The sequence below is a fragment of the Arachis hypogaea genome, chromosome 11 (genome assembly GCF_003086295.3).
Source record: "Arachis hypogaea cultivar Tifrunner chromosome 11, arahy.Tifrunner.gnm2.J5K5, whole genome shotgun sequence".
NCBI classification, from domain to species: Eukaryota; Viridiplantae; Streptophyta; class Magnoliopsida; order Fabales; family Fabaceae; genus Arachis; species Arachis hypogaea.
Window position 1 is genome coordinate 62175225 of NC_092046.1, and position 12464 is coordinate 62187688.

The 12464-nt window shown below is 36.3% G+C and overlaps 1 non-coding gene across 1 annotated transcript; it reads left to right on the plus strand.

Annotated features, from left to right (window-relative positions):
* The first annotated feature begins 11881 nt into the window (after positions 1 to 11881).
* Positions 11882 to 11989, plus strand: LOC112725902 (small nucleolar RNA R71). Its single transcript, XR_003164982.1, has one exon. It is a non-coding gene; the product is annotated as a small nucleolar RNA R71 (small nucleolar RNA).
* The last annotated feature ends 475 nt before the right edge of the window (positions 11990 to 12464 follow it).

Here is a 12464-nt window from a genome sequence, read left to right on the forward strand (position 1 = left end):
GGAGCAATGAACAATTCTCATCACAATTGATAAGGATAACTAGGATAGGACGTCCAGTTCTCATACCTTGCCAAGAGTTTCCTTAATTATTAGTTTATTTTCTTATCATTTATATTCCTTGTTCAACCTTTCAAAAAAACCCAAAAAGATACTTTCCTCGTAACCGATAATAAACTACATCTCCCTGCAATTCCTTGAGAGATGACCCGAGGTTTAAATACTTCGGTTTATTTTTATTGGGTTTGATTTGGTGACAAACAAGTTTTTGTACGAAAGGATTCTTTGTTGGTTTAGAAACTATACTAGCAACGAGGATTTATTTGTGAAATTCTTTACTGGAAAAATCCGTTCGTCAGCTCTCTCTCTCTCTCTCTCTCTCTCTCTCTCCCTCTCTCTCTCTCTCATAAAGAGATAGTTTAACTAATTATTAGTATTTCATTAGTAAACTTCAAGCATTAAAATTAGATGCGTCAATAATAATAAACTCCGTCTCTTTTGTCTTGTGTAAAGAACAAAAGATTACAGATTTATCTAAATGTAAGATAAGAAAGCATCTGATGTATTAAACATATAACCATTTATCTGTTGTCTCCTCGTATCAATTTAATCTTTTAAGAGGAGTGGTATAATGATATGGTATTAGAAGTCTATGTCCAAAACGTGTAGAGTTCAATCATTGATAAATTCTAAAAGTAAAAAATAGCATAATGCAAAACAAAAGAGAAAAGAAAGCCTAAGCAAAAAATTAAGTAAACTCAAAAGAGGCTCTTGTTTGAGGAAGAGTCATAGAGATATAACAATTCATGCTGCCTCCTCCTATCAGCTTAAACTTTTAGGAGGAGTGATTTAATGACAAGATATAAGAGCTTTATGTCCAAAAGATATAGACTTCAATTCTTGGTGAACCAAAAAAAAGTATAAGGCAAATAAATGAAAAAATAACGCTTATGCAAAAAAATCAAGCAAATCCAAAAAGAGACTATTACTTGAGAGAGAATGTTAGAGATACAACCATTCATGTTGCCTCCTCTTATCAACTTAAGCTTTTAGGAGGAGTGGTTTCATGACACCTATTAGCTTTAGCCTTTAGGACAAATGGTATCATGATATGATGAATAAAAAACTAGCTGACCAACAATGCAACAAAAATGCTTCTAATAACTACCTGAAAACTAGGAAATAATTATCAACCATTTGATTCAAAAGCCAAATTTGAATAAAATATAAAAGACAAGCAAGTGATAACTACACAATGTATTTGATTTTGAAAAGAGTGACGGGGGGATATGAGCAGCAATGTAGCGACAGAGCTACTAAAGTGACTCAAGCCGCAAGAAGCGCAGTAAGAAGATATGCAAAAGAAGTTGAGGAGCAAAGGCAGGAAGGGGTGCTATGAAGCTTTGAAAAGGATTTTTTGACTTTCACAAAAGAAAATGAATTTTTGGCTTAGTTTTCTAGTTTTTCTATCACAGTGGAAGTTTAAAAATTACTAGCTTTTACATTACCATAATCATACATTAGCATATTATTTTAACGTTTCTCTTGGAATCAATTCTACCATGTGTCATGACTTCATTCGCTAGTCCATAGTGCCCACCCTTAGCCTCCTGTCCCTTAGGCTGTGTTTGGTTAATAGGCGGAAGCACATGAGACATAAACACAAATACATAAAGAAATATAGACATAATAATACATAATTTTTCAATTATATTTAGTAACTAATACACAACAAAACACACAAATCAATATTAAACTAAAATATCAATATTACTTTCTTATTTAGTCAATTTAGTAGCAACAACACAACCACACCCACCACTATCACCTCTACCTTTTTCACTCTCCCTTTAAAGTTGGCATAAACCACTTCCAATACCTTCAACAATTCAAATATAGAAGTAACAAAACTTAAATATAAATTTTTATTAAAAAATAAAATTAAAACAAAGAAAAAATTTTGGAAGAGGCGGTGTCTTCTCCATGAGGAATGACGGCGATGACGTCTTTCTACAAGTGAGGGTGAAGTGGGAAGCACCAAGGTGAAGTCAACAAATAAAAAAGAAAAAAGTTTTGGAAGAGGCGGTGTCTCCTCTGCAAGGGATGATGGCGGTGATGTATTTATACATGTGAAGATGAAGTGGGAGAACAAGGCATTGATGTATTTCTGCATGTGAAGATGAAGTGGGAAGAACAAAAGTGGAGAGATAGAGAGAGAGGACAACATGTTTGTAAAGTGAAAAAAAAAAAGAAGAGAGTATTGTTGAGAGAGAAGAAGAGGATTTGTGAAAGTGAAGAAGAAATGAGAAAAGTTGAGAAAGAAAAAGGGTAAATTTGGAGATATCATAAACTAGTATGAGTAAAAATGTCCAAAAATCTAGTTCTATCATAAAATATTTGTGTCTTAATATTTTGGAGAAACACAAATTACATGTTTATTGTGTGCCATTGTGTACCACCGTATCCTTTGATAATTTAGGCTGCGTTTATTTTGTGTATTTTGTTAAAACGTAGACACAAAGATATAAACACTAAAGACATAGACATAACAAGTATACACAAATTTTTCAACTTGTTTGATATACAAGTACCAGATAAAATACACAAATCACAATCTTGTTAAAATATCAATATTACCCTTAATTAGTACTACCCCTTCACAACCACCATCTCAACTAGACCACCATCATTAACAATCAACCACCATCTCAACCAAACAATCACCATTAATAATCTAAAACTAAATTACAAACTTAATCCAATAAATATCAACAAAAAAATTTAATCTAACAAAACCAATACAAAATTATTTTAACAAAACTTAACCAGAATCCAAATAAATAAAAAATTAAAATATACAAAAAAAAAGAGAACCAGAAGGCAAAAAAGAGGAGTATAGGTGAAAGAAAATGGTGAGATAGAGAAAAGGAGAAGAGTGAGACAGATCTGCAAATAGAATAGTGGACAGAGAAATATTGAGAGATAAAAAAGAAGAATGGTGCACCAATCTGAAAACACATCGATGAGATGTGAAGCAGGGGCACGACGACAAAGGGTGACGACAGCGAAGGAATAACCGTGAAGAACAAAAAAGAAGAGAGGGAGGAGAAAATAGAGGAAAATAGTGATGAGGAGTGATGGTGGTGGTTTGGGTGGAAGAAAGGAAAGAGAGGCAGTGGTGGTCTGGTGACACGAAGGGAGGAGAAGCGACAGTTATTTGGGTGGAAGAAATGGAGGAAGAGAAGCAGTAGTAGTCTGGCGACACAACAGGAGGAGAGACAATAGTGGACTAGTGGCAAGGAAGGAAAGAGGCAATGACGGCTTGAGTAGAAAGAAGAGAAGAGGAGATGTTAAATTCACTGTGCTTTGGGTGTGGGAGGGTGGAAAGAAGAGGGAAAAAGGAGAAGAATCTAAAGGATAGTTTGGAGTTTATAAATTTAAAATGGGATTTAGTTGAAAAATAAATGTTAAAATTATTATGTATATGTCTCAAGATTAGTGTTCTATTCTTGAGTGCTATATACCAAATTTGTGTTTTTGTGTGCCTTTATGTTTTTCCGTGTTTTTTGAAATTTTGTCTCTAACTAACTAAACAACGGATATATCACATTGAATTTTGTGTCTCACTAACTAAATTTTGGATAGACACATTCACCAACCAAATGCACGCTTATGTCACAACAATCAAATAATAGACATGTGTCACTGTGTTTGTATATTAGGTGAACATATCTGCTAACCAAGTAGTGCCTTAGTTACCAAAGATGTGACATATATATAATGATTAAATAATTTATTTTTAAAAACATTTTAAAATGATAAAGTGATGAATCTCAAATAAAAATTTAAAAAATGAATTAAATCTTTTTTTTCTTTATTTATTTTATTTAAGACATTAATTGATATTTTGGAATTTTATCGTTTAACTTGCGATAGCCATAATTATTCCATTAGATAATTTTGTTTGTATAATAAAATTTTCAAAAATATTTGATAAAAAAAAATTAAAAAAAATTAAAATTTATCTTATTTAATATTTATTAATTATTATTAAATAAAATAAATTCTGATAACTTTTTTTTGTATTTCTAGCATTACCGAAAGTTTTTTATAACACTATATGAATCATGTTTCCATGAGGCATAGAAGGTGGTATAATCCATTTAATTTTAGAAAACTATAGTATATTCCTCAAAGATACTAAAGGTTTTAGCTTGTTAGGCCATGGTGTGAGTTGGCTATAATGGTGTTGTTTTCTTTATAGAATGGTATCATGAGCACCACCACACTAATTAAGTACTCTAATGGAGGAAAATTTACAATCCTGAAAGATATCATGACTTAGAAAGTTCTTTAAAGCGCAATTTGTTTATCAAATGCATATCATGCTTTAATTGTACTATTCCTGGGTTTATGCCAATTGATAAAGCAAATAAATATAGTAAATTAGAGCAAACTTTTTCCATGGACAAATTAATGCGCTCTCCATTTCATCGGGTCTTCTTAAATTATTTTAAAAATTTATTATTTTTATTTAATAAAAATATTATATACACAAAAACTTAGTTATTAAATTATTGTATATTTATATATGAATATATAGTGAATTATAATATCTTTATGTTTATAATGATTATAATAACTATATAAATATTGTTAAAATAAAAATCATATTTTTTATATTTTGATAATACTTTTTTTTAACAATACTATTTAAGAAGTATTGTTAAATAATAGAAAAAAATGACCATAGCCATTATAGTATAGATGTATTAAAATTAGTAATACTACGTAGTCAAAAACTCATCATAAATAATAAATAATAAATAAAAACATACACTCAATAATACTCTTACATATAAGAGAATATGAATTACACTTTTTTAATTTAACTAGTGTATGTTCCGTACCCTGTACGGGATAATATATAAAATTATATAAAGACTTTTATTAAATAAAATTAAATAAAAATATATATAATAATTATTATAAATATTTTATAAATTTATAATTAAAATCAAACTCTAAGAATTTTTATTATTGAAAATAATTAATATTTATTTTAATCAATTTGAGTTTGTTGAGTGACGATCTCACTCATCCGTTTAAGCAAGTATTAGGATGTTCAAATCTCGCTTTGCATGCGTAGCAATCCATTGGCAAGCGATTGACCCTTAATAAATGGAGTATCAATACGTGGTTAGACTTTGTAGGAGTACTGAAACCCGTGAGTACCCGACCCGTCCCTACCTGGTCAAGATGAATAATAACTCGACTCAAGGCAAGGCAGATTTCGTTCAGGACGAGTGTTCGAGCGGGGCAGAACGGGTCGGGTTTACAGTGTACCCGCCCCAGGGTGTATACATATAAACACCTTTTATGGATTAGAATTTGCCTCACATCACAGATTCAATTATTAGTCTGAGTCCATACTCCATAGCCACGCTAGAGAGACTCAGTCACCCTCACCCAGAGTCTTCTTCTTCTCGATTTCTCTACAAAAAATCTCATATCTCTCATTGTCGTCACAGCTTTCTCATCTCGCTACTGAGCCCGTCACTGCCTACCTTCACAGCTCTTGTCGTTGCCGCTGTTGAGCCTGTCGCTACCTTCCTGCTGAGCCCCTTTTCCTCTAGGTAAATTCCTTAAGCCCGTCGCCGCATTCCTTCTGTTGAGCTCCTTTTCTCTAGGTAAATAATTCCTCTCCCCCTCTCTCTCTCTCTCATCACATTGTGAGTCTGTTAAGTTCTTCTTTTCTTCTTGCACAGACTCATCACTTGGTCGTTGCTGCAGCTTTGTGTGAGTCTGTCACCGGAGCCCATTTCTCTTGAGCGTGTTGCTGTCTTCCTCCTCTATTTATCTGTCTGCAAATAAGTTTTCCTCTCTCTCTCTCACATTATGAATGACTGAATCTGTATTTCATTGAATCTCTACTTGGTGAAGTTGTGAGTTTCTGTTGTAATTTTATTGGTGAAGTTGTGAATTTGTGTTGCAATTTTGTTATATATGTGCAGTGAGTCTAATCTACATTTCAATAATTTCTGTCCATATTATGTACTAATATTTTTCATGATTGATTCTAAGATTATTTTATATAAAAATAAATATATTTTATGATGGATTCTTTATTGAAGTGTGAATGTTCTCATTACATAAAGTTCACTTTGTATTTTTCATTTTAAATCGTTATTGACTTTGGGTTCTAATTACTGATGTTGGCATGTTACAATAGTTTATATATGTTGATTAAGAATTAGAGCTTTTGTGGTTTTAGTTGATTTATTTATGTTGGTGCGCAGAAATTGTGATTACACTTTAATTATGTAAAATTCATTGCTCTTTCTTTCCCTGGTAATGGCGCCAAACACATGATGCCAATACCATGGTTCACAACTTCGCACAACTAACCAGCAAGTGCACTGGGTCGTCCAAGTAATACCTTACATGAGTAAGGGTCGAATCCCACGGAGATTGTTGGTATGAAGCAAGCTATGGTCACCTTGTAAATCTCAGTCAGGCGGATATAAAATAGTAATGTGGTTTTCGAAAATAATTAATAAAATAGGGATAGAAATACTTATGTAAATCATTGGTGAGAATTTCAGATAAGCGAATGGAGATGCTTTCGTTCCTCTGAACTTCTGCTTTCCCGCTATCTTCATCCAATCAGTCTTACTCCTTTCCATGGCTGGCTTTATGTGATACATCACCATTGTCAATGGCTACTTTCGGTCTTCTCTCGGGAAAATGATCCAAATGCCCTGTCATGGCACGGCTAATCGTCTGGAGGCATCACCCTTGTCAATGGTTTCATCCTATCCTCTCAGTGAAAATGGTCAACGCACCCTGTCACGGCACGGCTATTCATCTGTCGGTTCTCGATCATGCTGGAATAGGATTTACTATCCTTTTGCATCTGTCACTACGCCCGGCAATCGCGAGTTTGAAGCTCGTCACAGTCATTCAATCATTGAATCCTACTCGGAATACCACAGACAAGGTTTAGACCTTCCGGATTCTCTTGAATGCCGCCATCATTCTAGCATACACAACGAAGATTCCGATTAAGAGATCTAAGAGATACTCATTCAATCTAATGTAGAACGGAAGTGGTTGTCAGGCACGCATTCATAGGGAATGATGATGATTGTCACGTTCATCACATTCAGGTTGAAGTGCGAATGAATATCTTTAGAAGCGAAATAAGATGAATTGGATAGAAAACAGTAGTACTTTGCATTAATCTTTGAGGAACAGCAAAGCTCCACACCTTAATCTATGGAGTGTAGAAACTCTACCGTTGAAAATACATAAGTGAAAGGTCCAGGCATGGCCGAGATGGCCAGCCCCCAAAACGTGATCAATAGATCAAAATATAATCCAAAGATATCTAATACAATAGTAAGAGGTCTTATTTATAATAAACTAGCTACTAGGGTTTACAGAAGTAAGTAATTGATACATAAATCCACTTCCGGGGCCCACTTGGTGTGTGCTTGGGCTGAGCTTTAACTTTCCACGTGCAGAGGCCATTTGTGGAGTTGAACACCAGGTTTTGATCCATTTCTGGCGTTCAACTCTTGTTTTTGATCCCTTTCTGGCGCTGAACTCCAGAATTGGGCAGAGAGCTGGCGTTGAACGCCAGTTTGTGTCATCTAAACTTAGAAACGTATAGACTATTATACATTGCTGGAAATCCCTGGATGTCTACTTTTCAACGCAATTGGAAGTGCACCATTTCGAGTTTTGTAGCTCCAGAAAATCCACTTTGAGTGCAGGGAGGTCAGAATCCAACAGCATCAGCAGTCCTTCTTCAACCTCTGAATCTGATTTTTGCTCAAGTCCCTCAATTTCAGCCAGAAAATACCTGAAATCACAGAAAAATACACAAACTCATAGTAAAGTCCAGAAATGTGAATTTAACATAAAAACTAATGAAAACATCCCTAAAAGTAACTAGATCCTACTAAAAACATACTAAAAACAATGCCAAAAAGCGTATAAATTATCCGCTCATCACAACACCAAACTTAAATTGTTGCTTGTCCCCAAGCAACTGAAAATCAAATAGGATAAAAAGAAGAGAATATACTATAAATTCCAAACTACCAATGAAACATAGCTCCAATCATATGAGCGGGACTTATAGCTTTTTGCCTCTTGAATAGTTTTGGCATCTCACTTTATCCATTGAGGTTCTGAATGATTGGCATCTATAGGAACTCAGAGTTCAGATAGTGTTATTGATTCTCCTAGTTCAGTATGATGATTCTTGAACACAGCTATTTTATGAGTCTTGGCCGTGGCCCTAAGCACTTTGTTTTCCAGTATTACCACCGGATACATAAATGCCACAGATACATAATTGGGTGAACCTTTTCAGATTGTGACTCAGCTTTGCTAAAGTCCCCAATTAGAGGTGTCCAGGGTTCTTAAGCACACTCTTTTTTTGCTTTGGACCTTGACTTTAACCGCTCAGTCTCAAGTTTTCACTTAACACCTACACGCCACAAGCACATGGTTAGGGACAACTTGGTTTAGCCGCTTAGACCAGGATTTTATTCCTTTAGGCCCTCCTATCCACTGATGCTCAAAGCCTTGGGATCCTTTTTATTTGCCCTTGCCTTTTGGTTTTAAGGGTTATTGGGTTTTTGCTCTTGCCTCTTGGTTTTAAGAGCTTTTGGCTTTTTCTGCTTGCTTTTTCTTTCTTTTTTTTTATTTTTTTTGCCTATATTTTTTTTCTGCAAGCTTTGTTCTTTGCTGCTTTTTCTTGCTTCAAGAATCATTTTTATGATTTTTCAGATTATCAAATAACATGTCTCCTAGTCATCATTCTTTCAAGAGCCAACATATTTAACATTCTTAAACAACAACTTCAAAAGACATATGCACTGTTCAAGCATTCATTCAGAAAACAAGAAGCATTGTCACCACATCAATATAATTAAACTAAGTTCAAGGATAAATTCAAAACTCATGTACTTCTTGTTCTTTTGAATTAAAACATTTTTCATTTAAGAGAGGTGATGGATTCATAGGACATTCATAACTTTAAGGCATAGTTACTAACTACTAATGATCATGTAATGAAGACACAAACATAGATAAGCACATCACATAGAAAACGAAAAACAGAAGAAATAAGAACAAGGAATGAATCCACCTTAGTGATGGTGACGTTTCCTTCTTGAGGAACCAATGATGTCCTTGAGCTCTTCTATGTCTCTTCCTTGTCTTTGTTGCTCCTCCCTCATTGCTTTTTGATCTTCTCTTATTTCATGAAGGATGATGGAGTGCTCTTGATGTTCCACCCTTAGTTGTCCCATGTTGGGACTTAATTCTCCTAGGGAGGTGTTGATTTGCTCCCAATATTTATGTGGAGGGAAGTGCATCCCCTGAGGTATCTCAGGGATATCTTGATTTGCAGCCACATGTTCTACCACTGAGCTATAGTCCCTTGAGATGAATCTTTCCATCTCCCATGACTCAGAGGTGGAAGCAATTGTCTTCTCTTTCCTCTTTCTTGAGGTTTCTCTGGCCTTAGGTGCCATTAATGGTTATGGAAAAACAAAAAAGCTATGCTTTTACCACACCAAACTTAGAATGTTGCTCGCCCTCGAGCAAAAGAAGAAAGAATAGAAGAAGAAGAAGAAGATATGGAGGAGATGGAGGGATGTGTATATTCGGCCATATGGGTGGGTTTGGGTGGGAAAGAAATGTTGAATTTTGAAGATAGGTGGGTGTATGGATGTGAGTGGTAAATGGAAAACAGAAGGGATGACCATGAATGGAGAGAGATAGGGTGAGAAGAAGTGAGTGGAAGTAGGTGGGGATCCTGTGGGGTCCACAGATCCTGAGGTGATCCTGTGAGGTCCACAGATCTTGAGGTGTCAAGGCATTTACATCCCTGCACCAATTTAGGCATGCAAAATGCCCTTGCACACAACTCTGGGCGTTCAGCGCCAGGTTGGTGCCCATTTTGGGCGTTCAACGCCCATTTGTTGCCATTTCTGGTGTTGAACGCTAGAACCATGCTTGTTCTGGGCGTTCAGCGCCAGGATGCTACCCATTTTGGGCGTTCAGTGCCAGAACCATGCTCTGTTCTGGCGTTGAACGCCAGACAGATGCTCCACCAGGGTGTGATTTTTCTTCTGCTGTTTTTTATTCCGTTTTTGATTTTTTTGTTTATTTTGTGACTCCACATGATCATGAACCTATAAAGACATATAACTAAAAAAAATATAGTTAGATAAATAGAAATTGGGTTGCCTCCCAACAAGCGCTTCTTTAATGTCAATAGCTTGACAGTGGGCTCTCATGGAGCCTCACAGATGTTCAGAGCATTGTTGAGACTCTCCAACACCAAACTTAGAGTTTGACTGTGGGGGCTTTTTTTGACTCTGCTTTGAGAGAAGCTTTTTATGCTTCCTCTCCATGGATGCAGAGAGAGATCCTTGAGTTGTAAACACAAGGATCTCCTCATTTAATTGAAGGATTAATTCTCCTCTGTCCACATCAATCACAGCTCTTGCTGTGGCCAGGAAAGGTCTTCCTAGGATGATGGATTCATCCTCTTCCTTTCCAGTATCCAAGACTATGAAATCAGCAGGGATGTAAAGGCCTTCAACCTTTACTAACACGTCCTCTACTTGTCCATAAGCCTGTTTTCTTGAATTATCTGCCATCTCTAATGAGATTTTAGTAGCTTGCACCCCATAGATTCCCAGTTTCTCTATTACAGAGAGGGGCATGAGGTTTATTCCTGAACCAAGGTCACACAGAGCCTTAAAGATCATGGTGCCTATGGTACAAGGTATTATGAACTTTCCAGGATCCTGTCTCTTCTGAGGCAATGTCAGTTGATCCAGATCACTTAGTTCATTGATGAACAAGGGAGGTTCAACTTCCCAAGTATCAATACCAAATAATTTGGCATTTAGCTTCATGATTGCACCAAGGAACTTGGCAGCTTACTCTTCAGTAACATCCTCATTCTCTTCAGAAGAGGAATACTCATCAGAGCTCATGAAGGGCATAAGGAGGTTCAATGGAATCTCTATGGTCTCTAGATGAGCCTCAGAGTCCTTTGATTCCTCAGAGGGAAGCTCCTTATTGATCACTGGACATCCCAGGAGGTCTTCCTCCTTGGGATCCACGTCCTCCTCTCCCTCATTGGGTTCGGCCATGGTGCTTATGTCAATGGCCTTGCACTCTCCTTTTGGATTCTCTTCTGTATTGCTTGGGAGAGTACTAGGAGGGATTTCAGTGATCCTTTTACTCAGCTGGCCTTGGATAGATCAGAGATTAAGTTTGCTAAATTAAAAGTATTTTGTTCAGAGTTCTCTGTCTGTTGCTGAGTGGATGATGGAAAAGGCTTGCTATTGCTAAACCTATTTCTTCCACCATTATTAAAGCCTTGTTGAGGCTTTTGATCCTTCCATGAGAAATTTGGATGATTTCTCCATGATGAGTTATAGGTGTTTCCATAAGGTTCACCTAAGTAATTCACCTCTGCTATTGCAGGGTTCTCAGGATCATAAGCTTCTTCTTCATAAGAAGCCTCTTGAGTACTGTTGGATGCAGCTTGCACTCCATTCAGACTCTGAGAGATCATATTGACTTGCTGAGTCAATATTTTATTCTGAGCCAATATGGCATTCAGAGCATCAATTTCAAGAACTCCCTTCTTCATAGGCGTCCCATTATTCACAGGATTCCTTTCAGAAGTGTACATGAACTGGTTATTAGCAACCATGTCAATGAGTTCTTGAGCTTCTGTAGGCATTTTCTTTAGGTGAATGGATCCACCTGCAGAGGTATCCAATGACATCTTAGATAACTCAGACAGACCATCATAGAATATATCCAGGATGGTCCATTCTGAAAGCATGTCAGAAGGACACTTTTTGGTCAGTCCTTTGTATCTCTCCCAAGCTTCATAGAGGGATTCACCTTCTTTCTGTCTGAAGGTTTGAACATCCACTCTAAGCTTGCTCAGCTTTTGAGGAGGAAAGAACTTGGCTAGGAAAGCCTTGACCAGCTTATCCCAAGAGTTCAGGCTATCCTTAGGTTGAGAGTCCAACCATACTCTAGCTCTATCTCTTACAGCAAAAGGGAAAAGCATGAGCCTGTAGACTTCAGGATCTACTTCATTAGTCTTAACAGTATCACATATCTACAAGAATTCAGTTAAGAACTGAAAAGGATCTTCAGATGGAAGTCCATGAAACTTGCAGTTCTGCTGCATCAGAGAAACTAATTGAGGTTTCAGCTCAAAGTTGTTTGCTCCAATGGCAGGAATGGAGATGCTTCTTCCATGTAAATTGGAATTTGGTGCAGTAAAGTCACCAAGCATTCTCCTTGCATTGTTGTTGGGTTCGGCTGCCATCTCCTTTACTTGTTCGAAATTTTCAATCAAGTTGTCTCTGGATTGTTGTAATTTAGCTTCTCTTAATTTCCTCTTCAGA